The sequence below is a fragment of the Chiloscyllium plagiosum genome, unplaced genomic scaffold (genome assembly GCF_037043375.1).
Source record: "Chiloscyllium plagiosum isolate Xiang-an unplaced genomic scaffold, Cpla_swu_hap1 HiC_scaffold_7, whole genome shotgun sequence".
NCBI classification, from domain to species: domain Eukaryota; kingdom Metazoa; phylum Chordata; class Chondrichthyes; order Orectolobiformes; family Hemiscylliidae; genus Chiloscyllium; species Chiloscyllium plagiosum.
Window position 1 is genome coordinate 67,063,332 of NW_028270145.1, and position 11,473 is coordinate 67,074,804.

Below are 11,473 nucleotides of genomic sequence, written 5' to 3' on the forward strand. Positions count from 1 at the left end.
TCTACAAGGTTCTGGTGAGACCACATTTGGAGTACTGTGAGCACTTTTGGTTCCATTCTTTAAGGAAAGACATCATTTCATTGGAATCAGTTCAGAGGTTCACTAGGATGAGCATGGTATGGTGGGATTATCTTATGAGCAAAGATAAACAGGTTTGGATAAAACCAGAAATTGCTGGTGAAACTCAGCAGCTCTGGCAGCATCTGTGGGAAGAACACAAAGTTAATGTTTTGAGTCCAGTGACTCCTCAGAAAATTGCTTCTTTTGGTTTAGAGTTTCCCCATGGGAATTTAACAGGCAGCAGAGTTTCAGATGAGCTGGGTCAAAATTCTAAAACTCCTTTCCTTTGGTGCCCTGACACCAGATAGACTACAAAATATGGAGTTCAAAAGATGGTTCACAACCACCTCTCATGGGCATTTAAGGATGGACAATAAATTCTGGTCTAGCCAGTGATGCACACACCCATGGAAGAATGAAAATTAAGCAGCTCAGGTTGAGGGTGGATGGAAGATTGGAGGCCAGCCAAGAGAACATTGAACTAATTAATTCTGGAAGTACTGAAGGCATGGATGAGGTTTTCAAATGCAGATGGTTATAGCAAAAGGCAACGTTTTATTGAAATTGTTCTAACCCTAAAGTCTAACCCTACATTCTCAATGCATTATGCATAAAGTTTAAATTATCCTGAGGAAATGCAGGAAACCAAATGTTTACAAGTTATTTTTCATGCCATAACATATGGTATGATGAAATATCTTATGACCTTACAAGATTTGGCAGTTCCAGTTCTTCCCACATAGTTCTGGAATGTCTTTCTTATGAAAGCATTTTTGAAGTAGGGACATCATGTTTCAATCGATAGCTGGAAAGTCATCAACTTTAACATTTTGAGCATTACATTCAACTTACTGCTCATGGTAACAATAATTCTAAGAGTTAATTAAATATCAACTAAATGTCTCAATTGTCTAACATCATTTTAGACTGAAAGTGATCTTTGCAAACACAACAGCAGTTAAATACAATCAGTAATATCCAAAGAAGGAAAAGAAATGAAACATTCCAGACATAGAGGGACTCTCAACACACTGGATTTTATTTTCAGTGCCTTGACACAACATAGTGGATATCAGCTACCTTGGTAATATGCAACAAAACCCATACAATCATTCTAAGGATCTTTTTCAACAACTGGTTTGATTAGTTGAGATTTCTGATTTCATGCACATACTATACGTTCTTAGAATTTTTGGCTTCATACGTACCCCAATGACGTAGCATCTTGGACACCTGGATCTCTTTTTCAACACATAAAGAAATGTAGGCTCATTTGATCAAGTATATCACAGCACATGGAATGTTTCAACAATGATACCCTAAATCTTCTAAAATGTATTTGAATGCACAGAAAAAATAATTTGTTGTGGTTGAGGACAAAACAGCAAACAAGCTAAAAACTTATGTGATTAAAAAAATATAAAACTGCAACGACATTACTTGGTATGGTATTAACTCCAGATTAGACTGGTGCTGGAAAAGCACAGCAGGTCTGGCAGCATCTGAGGAGCTGGAAAATCGATGTTTCGGGCAGCTCCTCAGATGCTGCCTGAGCAGCTCTGTGCTTTTCCAGCACCACTTTAATCTTGACTCTGATGTCCAGCATCTGCAGTCCTCACTTTTGCCTATGATATGAACTCCTTCAACCCTAAATCCTTTCTCAAACATACAATAAGAATATTTATGGAAATGGATAAGGTTGCTAACAAGTACTATCTTAGATTCTTGTAGTGCCATCTGTTACAGAATAAATATGCCAGCTGGGGAGATTCTGCATAGAAGATATAGAAAATGTTAAAATTGAAATTGCAATAAAGAGAATCATAAACTTTTTTAAATGGATTACATTACAAAAAGGTGTAAAGTTGTTATCATACTTACGTACAGCCAATTGAATACACTTAAATAGAAAGAATCAGGAAAAGTATTTAGAAGAGAATAATACAGTTTGGGTTTAATGATGAATGTAAAAAAAATGAAATTTGTTAGAAGCATCATTGAAATTTTACAAACTGTCTGTTTAATGTATAATTGTTATCAGCAAATGAATCACTGACATTTAATATTAGCATGTGGAATGAGGAGGTATTAGATCTTATCAAGGTCTGGTGATTACTGGGTCACAGTTTTCAAATTTAAGTTTAAAATTTAAAACCCATTGCATCCTAATATGAATTTAGTGTAAATCTTGATGCTAACGAAAAGAGATTAGATTGAATAATATTACTTGTTAAAAGATTATGAAAGATATGGAGATGTGAAGCACTATACTTCCAAATCAATAAAAATTGTTGCTTGCTATATTTTTAGGATAAGAAGAATGAACAACTGATTGCATGAAAAGGACAATAATTGGGAAATAGTGACTAATAAATGGCAATGTTCAGTGTGAATATAGTATAGGATAATAACGAGTTAAAGGTAACAGATGTAGAGTTAAGTCCAATGAGATGAGAAGGAACCTGACCAAAATAAATTGTGCAAAGAATTTACGAGTAAGCAATGACAAATCTTCGTTAGGAGATGAATAAAGTTGAAAATAGAGTTTCTCTCTATCGATATACTTCCCATTAATTGAAACAACTGCATAATGAAGAAAATCAAGTTTTGTAATGATACAGAGTGATGAAATTGAACGTTATATTTAAAAGAAGGCATATCATTTTACAAGGGCTACCTGCTCTCGGGAAAAACATGATAACTTTCTAAGATACATTGGGGAGGATAACTGAGATTAGAAGGGATTATAAAAGGCTGTGAAAAAAAGACATTTAATGTAAATAGAAATAATAATGAATATATGTGTAAACTGAACTGAGATTTTGGAAAATAATCAATGTAACAATTCTGCTTACTGTGATAGAAGAATAAACCTGGCTACAAGGGGTCTTGAAACCATGTTTAGAACCATTAAAGAGAACCCTTATGTGACAAATTCTGTAGGTTTTTATGAACAAATGGTTGATTGGTTAAATCAAACATAGCACATGCTGTCTATGTTGATTTCACTAAGCTTTAAGTCAGGCTTTAATTATAAAAAATCAAACCTGCCTAGAAGAAAATGCTGCAAAACAGATGGAAAGTTGGTTGATGGACAGCAAAGGTTAATCAGTTGATAACAGAGATTTTGGAAGAGGTGTAGCACTGGTCTAATACTTCACCCACTTTTATTCTCACAATATAGATGGTTAGGGCTTGAGATGCTAAAGTTTATGGTTGTTTACTAAGTCTGAGTCACACTGTAGTCTGTGGAGTGATTCTTGCTGCTAGGCCAAATAGATTTTTTTCACCATATTTTACCAAACATATCGCATTAATTGCTTTTTGAGCCCTCATGGCATGAATTACATCCAAATTCTACACCATTTTCCCAAATGTCATATCTGGAACAGATTGGCACTCAGTAGAGGTGCTGGAATCAACTGGCGTCCATGCACTCCACTGCCATATGTAAAGGCGCACTTTGCTCTCAGCAAACACTATCAGTCCAGCGCTGCACTGCACAGTTCCTGCCATCTGTCATGACAGAGATAGGGGAAAACTGGCATTTCAATGTGCACGGAGGGTCCTGGAACGCCTGCTGCATTGGTGAGGGAAAACTTCCTCTTCCCTCAGGACCAACAGTGGAGGCTATGTCATCAGATCATGATAGCCTGTTCTGACGTCACCAGGTTAGAGCAGACTCAGCCATTAGCAGGAATGCCCAGCACTGCAGGAATAATTTCAGTGGCCTTTCCAACTTCGCCAGCATAAGTGCCACCATCTTGTATCCATTAACTTATGCTGAATCCATGTCTACTACTGGACCCACCTCCCACCAAGATCATGCTTGACCACCCTCACTATTGCCTGCAACATCTTTCTTATTCACCATCACCAACTACAATACCCCTAACCTTGCCTACTCTCTCACTCAGGGAACTGGCCCACCTGCACCAACAATAATAGCTGTATCATGCACTTTCAACTTCCATAATGCCAGCCTCTCTCTCATTACTGGAGCCAATTAGCCCACAGCAGGGCAGAAACAATCAAGATGAGTGGTGTGTTGCCCATTTATTCAGCTGCTCAACCTTTCTCAGCAGGGAATCCTGACTCTCACAGACCTGAACAGGCCATGGACTGGTTGCAAAGGCTGGCATTGACTGACTGCCAGGTACCCCTGAGTGAAGGGCAATGCCCTTGATTGGACTGAGGTGTGTTTACAACCATGGCTACCTTCCTGACTTTGTTTCTGAAGTAAATGGCACGGAAGAAACAATAGTATTATCAGCCTAATAGTGCTAACTGAGGAGATATTATGCAAAAGTAAGGCAAAGCAATGCAGGGCATGGGTGCAGAATGAGTGAGCCCTATGACAGTAAGTAAATATGCTGGAGATCCAGCCTCATCCAGTCCATGAGCTGGGTGCATATTCCTGTGGCAGAGTGTCCTTGCTGTAGCATTACAATGGTAGATTCTGGTGCACTCTGTGGTGCACAGTTAACATCCAGAAGCATCCTGTAAGTGGTTCCAATATGTGCCATGAGTGGTCATTGAGGCTGGGGCTAATAAGACCATAAGACAAAGTAGTGGAAGCAAGGCCATTCGGCCCATCAAGTCCACTTCATCATTTAATCATTGCTAATGTGTGTTTCAATTCTACTTACCTGCACTCTCCCGGTAGCCCTTAATTCCTTGCAAGATCAAGAATTTATCAACCTCTGCCTTGAAGACAGCCAACATCCTGGCCTCCACTGCACTCCGTGGCAATGAATTCCACAGGCCCACCACTCTCTGGCTGAAGAAATGTCTCCTAATTTCCATTCTAAATTGAACCCCTCTAATTTTAAGGCTGTACCCATAGGTCCTAGTCTCCCCGCCTAACGGGAACAACTTCCTAGTATCCACCCTTTCTAAGCCATGCATTATCTTATAAGTTTCTATTAGATCTCTCCTCAACCTTCTAAACTCTAATGAATACAATCCCAGGATCCTCAGCTGATCATCCTATGTTAGGCCTACCATTCCAGGGATCATCCGCTGGACACGCTTCAGTGCCAGTATGTCCTTCCTGAGGTGTGGGACCCAAAATTGGACACAGTATTCTAAATGGGGCCTAGCTAGAGCTTTATAAACTCACAGATGCACATCACTGCTTTTATATTCCAACCCTCTTGAGATAAATGACAACATTACATTTGCTTTCTTAATCACGGACTCAACCTGCAAATCAACCTCTAGAGAATCCTGGACTAGTATTCCCGGATCCCTTTGTACTTTTGCTCTATGAATTTTCACACTGTTTAAAAAATAGTCCATGCCTGTATTCATTTTTCCAAAGTGTAAGACCTCGCACTTGCTCATGATGAATTTCATCAGCCATTTAGAACTGTCTAAACCTTTCTACAGCCTCCCCACCTCCTCAGTATTACCTGCCTGTCTGCCTAACTTTGTATCATCGGTGAACTTTGCCAGAATGCCCCCAGTCCCTTCATCCAGATCATTAATATATAAAGTGAACAACTGTGGCCCCAACACTGAACCCTGTGGGACCCCACTTGTCACCAGCTGCCATTCTGAAAAAGAACCTTTCATCCCAACTCTCTGCCTTCTGTCAGACAGCCAATCCCCAATCCATGCCAGTAGCTCACCTCGAACACCATGGGCACTCACCTTATTCAGCAGCCTCCCGTGAGGGCACCTTATCAAAAGCCTTTTGGAATTCTAGATAGAAAACATCCACTGGGTTTCCCTGGTCCAACCTACTTGTTAACTCCTCAAGGAATTCTTGCAGGTTTGTCAGGCACGACAATGTGGATTGCATGTTGCTGGTGCCCAGGCAGTGCCCAGTGCAGTTGGAGGGTCCTTTCATGAAAATGACATCTTGAACCCACTAAGAACTTGTACTGGGTTCCATTTTGAGGTTTCCTGATATTTGGTAAGTTTTGTAGGATGGCAACTCATGGTGAGTTTGGCTGTTAACAGATTGTTTAACACACAATGAAGAGCATCAAATGGGAACTCGTCACTGTCTGGCAAGAATCTTGCCATAACTCATGAGAAAAATGAACAAGATGATCTTGGTATTGTCACTCAATTCTATCACTTCTTTTGCATAATACTAAAAAAATGCTGAACTAGTAGATTTGACAAACACAAGAAATATTTTAAAAGATATCAGAAGTGACATTATTAACTTAGAATGGACAGTTAGCTGACAGATGAAACTTAATGTAGAGGAAGATGTGACAGTGTATACTAGTAGGAAAAACTTGGAGATACAGATTGAATTGAAAGTTATTTGGAAGATCTTGGTGATCAAGAAAAAAAAGGTTCAAATATATAAATCATTGAAATATGTCAAAGACTTCTGTGGTTTACAGGAAAAGTTAGAAGAAAAAAATTAATGCAGGTGAAGATACAAATTTGTAGACATCGAGCAGCTGGGCAGGATTAATTTGAACAGTCACAATGGGCTCCTTTGGGCTGTAAATCTCAAAGTTTCTTTGATATTTGAAAAAGGTATGTTGTGTACAATTTTGTGAAGTGAAAATCCTGATATTGTTCAATGCATTCTACAAACAGGATTGATGATTTACCCTCATTTACATTATCTTGTCTACTTGGAACGTACTAAACATCGCCACAAGAAGAACAAAGTAAGTGGAATATCAAAGCTAAAATTAACATCTAAGCTAACTTGTTCCAAGTGACCCATCAGAACCAATGTTTATACTTGTTCAGCTTGTCCAGTCATTTGGACTTCAGTGATTTCTTAGACATTGGAATCCAAGTAATATTTCTCACAGTTTCCAAAACCACCAAAAATGGTTCACTTGGGTTTCCTTGTAGTTATAGTCTACTGTGAGGAGGTTAATGTACAATATGTCAAAGTCAAACAAACTATCATAGCTACAATTCTGTATTAGATTTTTTAAAAAAAATCTTTCATGGTGAGTGAGCATTTAGGTCTGCAAATATTGCCCATCCAAACTTCCCTGGAGAAGGCGTTGATGAGTAACTTTTGAACTGCTGCAGTCCATGTGACAAGCCACCAAACTGTACAATTTTATTTTAAATGGTCTGAAAGAAGGGAAATAAATTTTTCAATTTTTGTCAGTATGTAATATCTAAATCAGATGTGTTGACCACAATTGAGTAATTCCTGAACTGGAACTCTGTTCAAAGCCTTTCATCAGAATTACAGTTACAGAAATGCTACCCATCACAGTAAGCAGTAAGGCTAAACCATCTTTGTGACTTCACATATCAATTTTTATTATTTAAATGACTGCTATACAAGGCCTTGAAGAAAAAGAAGCCCATGCCTGTGTCAATTGAGCATAAGCACGAGAAATATTTAACCTTTGTTCTTGATAGATAATAACTGTAAATGCTGAGATTTCCATGGATAATAGCTTGTTTCTAAACACCAGGCAATGTGACAATAAACATATGACAGTCATACACTTGGACTGTGACTTTCCACCTTGTATTGAATGTAGGAAAGGCTGAAACAAATATATCCATCCTTATGATAAGATTGAGTTTACTGCCTGTGCTAATTCTTATTGAACATTGGTTCTTGCATATTCATTTTTTATTTTCACAAGATTGAGCAAATTACACTTGTCAATGAAGGTCATCAGTTATATTACATTCATAAACACTTATCTAGCTCAATCACACCTTGCCTCCACATTTGATGGCCTAGTCTCTGTAAAAATCATAAATGATTTAAAACTCTGGCCATTCCAACAAAGCAGTCCTCATCTTTGCTTTCTCAAATTCAGCGCATGCAGACTTACAGACTGTAACATATAGAAGCAAAAGTCACCCTTTCAGGCTATCAAGTTTGTTCTACCTTTCAATGAAATTCACTGCTGCTGATCTGATAAGCCATAGCACCACTTTCCTGGCTTTTCTGCGTAACCCTTGATTTCCTTACTTATCAGATAGTGACTATCTCAACCTTGGTCATGCTTAATTGTCCAGCCTCTCCATGTCTCTGCAAGAAAGAATTCCACAGATTCAATACTTCTCTGAGAGAAGAAATTCCTTCTCATCTCTGTCATAACTGGGCAACCCCTCACTCTAAGGTTATGTCTCTGGTCCTAAACTGCTCCAATTAACTTTCTGCAGCTAGCTTGTAAACACCCAACAATCGTAGAGGTTTCAATAAGGCCACCTCTCATTCTTCCAGTGCATATAACCTACTCAAGCTCTCCTCTTAAGAGAATCCCACTACATCCAGAATCAGTCCAGAAAACTTTCTTGAGAATGCCTTTGATGCCAGTATACCTTTCACAGATTTAGGAAACAAATTCTGCACAGTATTCCAGGTCCAACTAGTGTCTTGTATAGTTTTCATAAGACTTTCTTCTTTTCATACTCCGTCCCCTCTGAAATCAAAGTCAACATTCTATTTGCCTTCTCTATGACCTGCTGAACTTTGATGCTACTGTGATCAATAACTGGTATTGCCATTCATGACCATTTCTGCTTGAAACACATAAAGCACAACCAGCTCCTACTCTCATCTGCCAAAACTACATCTTATTCCAGGATCATCCCAAAGTGCAAAGACAACATTTGGTTTGCTTTCTCTCCTAAAAATTGCATTCAAAACCCACCCTGCACCCTACCCCAGCACTAACTCCAATAGTAAAGAGGAATCAAGCTGATGGACTTCTTTTTCACCAAGATTGTGAGCATCCGATCAGATGCCTGCTTACCACCTCCCTCTCTTCCCCTATACCACCTGACCAAATGTCCTCTGTCAAGATTAGAACGGTGCTAGAAAAGCACAGCAGGTCAGGCAGCATCCAAGAAGCAGGAAAATTGACGTTTCAGGCAAAAGGCTTTCATCAGGATTCTGGATGAAGGGCTTTTGCCCAAAACGTCGATTCTCCTGCTCCTCGGATACTACCTGACATGCTGTGCTTTTCCAGCACCGCTCCAATCTTGACTCTAATCTCCAGCACCTGCAGTAACCACTCCTGCCCAATGTCCTCTGTGCCTCCCCATTCCAGCCATGAATGGGTATCTTTCTCCAGTTTCTCTCCCATCATTTCCTCTCAGAGTTCATCTTATCCATGAGACCCATCTCCTCAATCCTTTTCTAACTAAATCTTTGATCATCCAGTTTCCTTCCCTGATATTGTTAACAATTCTCTTTTTACAGTTTCTGACCCACTCTCCTTTGAATTTGCCATCATTACCTCTTCCTCACCTTCTGCCATCCTTTTCAAACTATCACCTCAACCTCAATCACCCATTCCACTCCAAAGTCCCTGAGCTTATTGTCATCTTCCAAATCAATACTCAACTTTCACAGAACTTCATGTTTGAATTCCTACCAATCAGGTTTCCATTTCTTTTTTTTTGAGTCTATACATGGGATGTGGGCATCACTGGTTCAGGCAACATTTATTGAGAAGCCCTACTTTCCCTAGAGAAAGTGGCAGTGAGCTGCGTTCTTGAACTTATTGTAGTCCATGTGGTGCAGGTACATCTACTGACATGCAAGGACAGGAGTTCTGGAATTTTGACCCAGCAACAGTGAAAGAATGGTGATATAGTGGCAAATCGGGCTGGTGTATGATTTGGAGGGGAACTTGCAGGTAATGGTCTTCCCATGCATCTACTGCCTTTGTCTTTCTAGGTGGTAGAGATCATAGGTTTGTCGAAGGAGACTGTCAGTTGCTGCAGTGCATCTTGTGGGTGGCACACACTGCTGCCACTGTGCGTCAGTGATGAGGGGAGGGAATGTTGACGGTAGTAATGGGATGGCAATCAACTGGCCACTTTGTCCAGTTTTGGAATTGAGTTTCTTGAATGTTCTTGGAGCTGCACTCCTGCAGACATACAGAGAGTATTCATTACACCCCTGACATGTGTCTTGTAACTGATGAAAAGGCATTGAGGAATCAGGAGGTGGCTTAACCCACTGCAGAATTCCTAGCCTCTGACTTATTATTATGGTTACCTTTGTACCACTGCTACCATAGAAAAGTTTCTTGTCAAAGTCGCAAATGATAGCCTATGGGACTCTGACAAAAGTAAATATTCCTTCCGTACTCTACTCAATCTATCAGCAGGCCTTGGCATGGTTGAACAAATTGTGCTCTTCCAAAATCTCTTCACTGTCACCCATCTGGCTAAGTCAACATTCACCTGGCTCCGTTTTTATCTAGTCATAGCCAGAAAATTCTCTGCAATGGGTTCTCTTGCCACTTAGTCTCCATTACCTTGAGCATGTATCCTTAGCCCCTCCTTTACTTCATCTACATACTATCACTGAGTGACATCATCCAAAATAGCTTTCACATATACACTGATGACAATCAGTTTTACCTCACTGCTGATTGCTGACCTCTCTATGTTTCTGTACTGTCAGACTGCATACCTGTTGTCTTCTACCAGTTCAGAGAAAATTTCACCCAACAAAGTACTAAAAAAATTATAACTAATTGTTTCTGTTCTCTTGCCACCAACTACAACATTTGTCTGCTATCTGTTTGATGCTTAACTAGACTGTTCACCAAGTTGGACGTCACATCTGATCAAAAGATTAACTTCTGACCACCCACATTTATTTCCACCTAAAAAAAAATTCCCTGACTCTCTTTTGCTTTCCCCACTCTTGCCTTAGCTCATCTGCTGCTGGAACTATGTTTTTGTTACTTCTGGACCTGACAGTTCTAATGTATTCTGGGCAGTCTCCCATGCTCTGTTCTTCATAAACTTGAGGCCTTCCAAAATGCTGCTGACTATTCTAATTCACAATATGACCCATCACTTTATGCTCTATGATTTACATTGATTCCCATTAAAGCAACTTCTCAACTTTAAAATTCTGACTAGCATTTGTAAATCCTTCTAAGGTAACACCATTTCCAATCTCTGTAATCTCCTCCAGTCCTACAGCCCTCTAAGATACCTGAGTTCTTATAATTCTGTCTTCTTGAGACTACTGGATTTTGATTGCTTTACCACTAATGGTCGCACCTTCCTTTTACACCTGTGTGATTCTCTATATTACACTCCCCACTTTAAGAGCCTCTTTAAAACTTAACTTTAGAGGAAGCTTTTGGTGATCTGCCCTTTTATCTCCTTATATGGCTGGGGTCAAACTGTTTTATAATGCTCCTGTGCAATAACTCTGGATGTTTTATCAGTAAAGGGGCTATATAATTAAAATTGGGGTGATTTCATTAACAAGGAGAAATAGAACTGGAAATGGTCAGCTAACTCTAACAAATCTCGCTTTCTCTCTCTCACACATAGATGCACAGGCATTCATCGTAGAATCAAAATCATTCTCGAATTTGAAAACCTCTAATAAATGTCCTCTTAACCATAGCTGCTCTAAGGACAATAATCCAGGTTTGTCTGGTCTCACCATTTAATAGAATCCCTCTTTCTTGAT

At 39.4% G+C, this 11,473-nt stretch overlaps 1 protein-coding gene and 1 long non-coding RNA gene across 3 annotated transcripts in view; one reads left to right on the forward strand and one right to left on the reverse strand.

The window, feature by feature from the left end:
- The window catches only part of ifih1 (interferon induced with helicase C domain 1), a 123,854-nt gene that overhangs the window by 55,857 nt on the left and 56,524 nt on the right, over positions 1 to 11,473 (reverse strand). The gene's annotated exons all lie outside the window — the stretch shown is intronic.
- The window catches only part of LOC122551635 (uncharacterized), an 80,535-nt gene that overhangs the window by 28,933 nt on the left and 40,129 nt on the right, over positions 1 to 11,473 (forward strand). For both annotated transcript variants that reach the window (XR_015757695.1, XR_015757696.1), the window contains exon 3: positions 6,628 to 6,701. This is a non-coding gene — a long non-coding RNA (uncharacterized LOC122551635). The remainder of the gene's footprint in view (positions 1 to 6,627; positions 6,702 to 11,473) is intronic.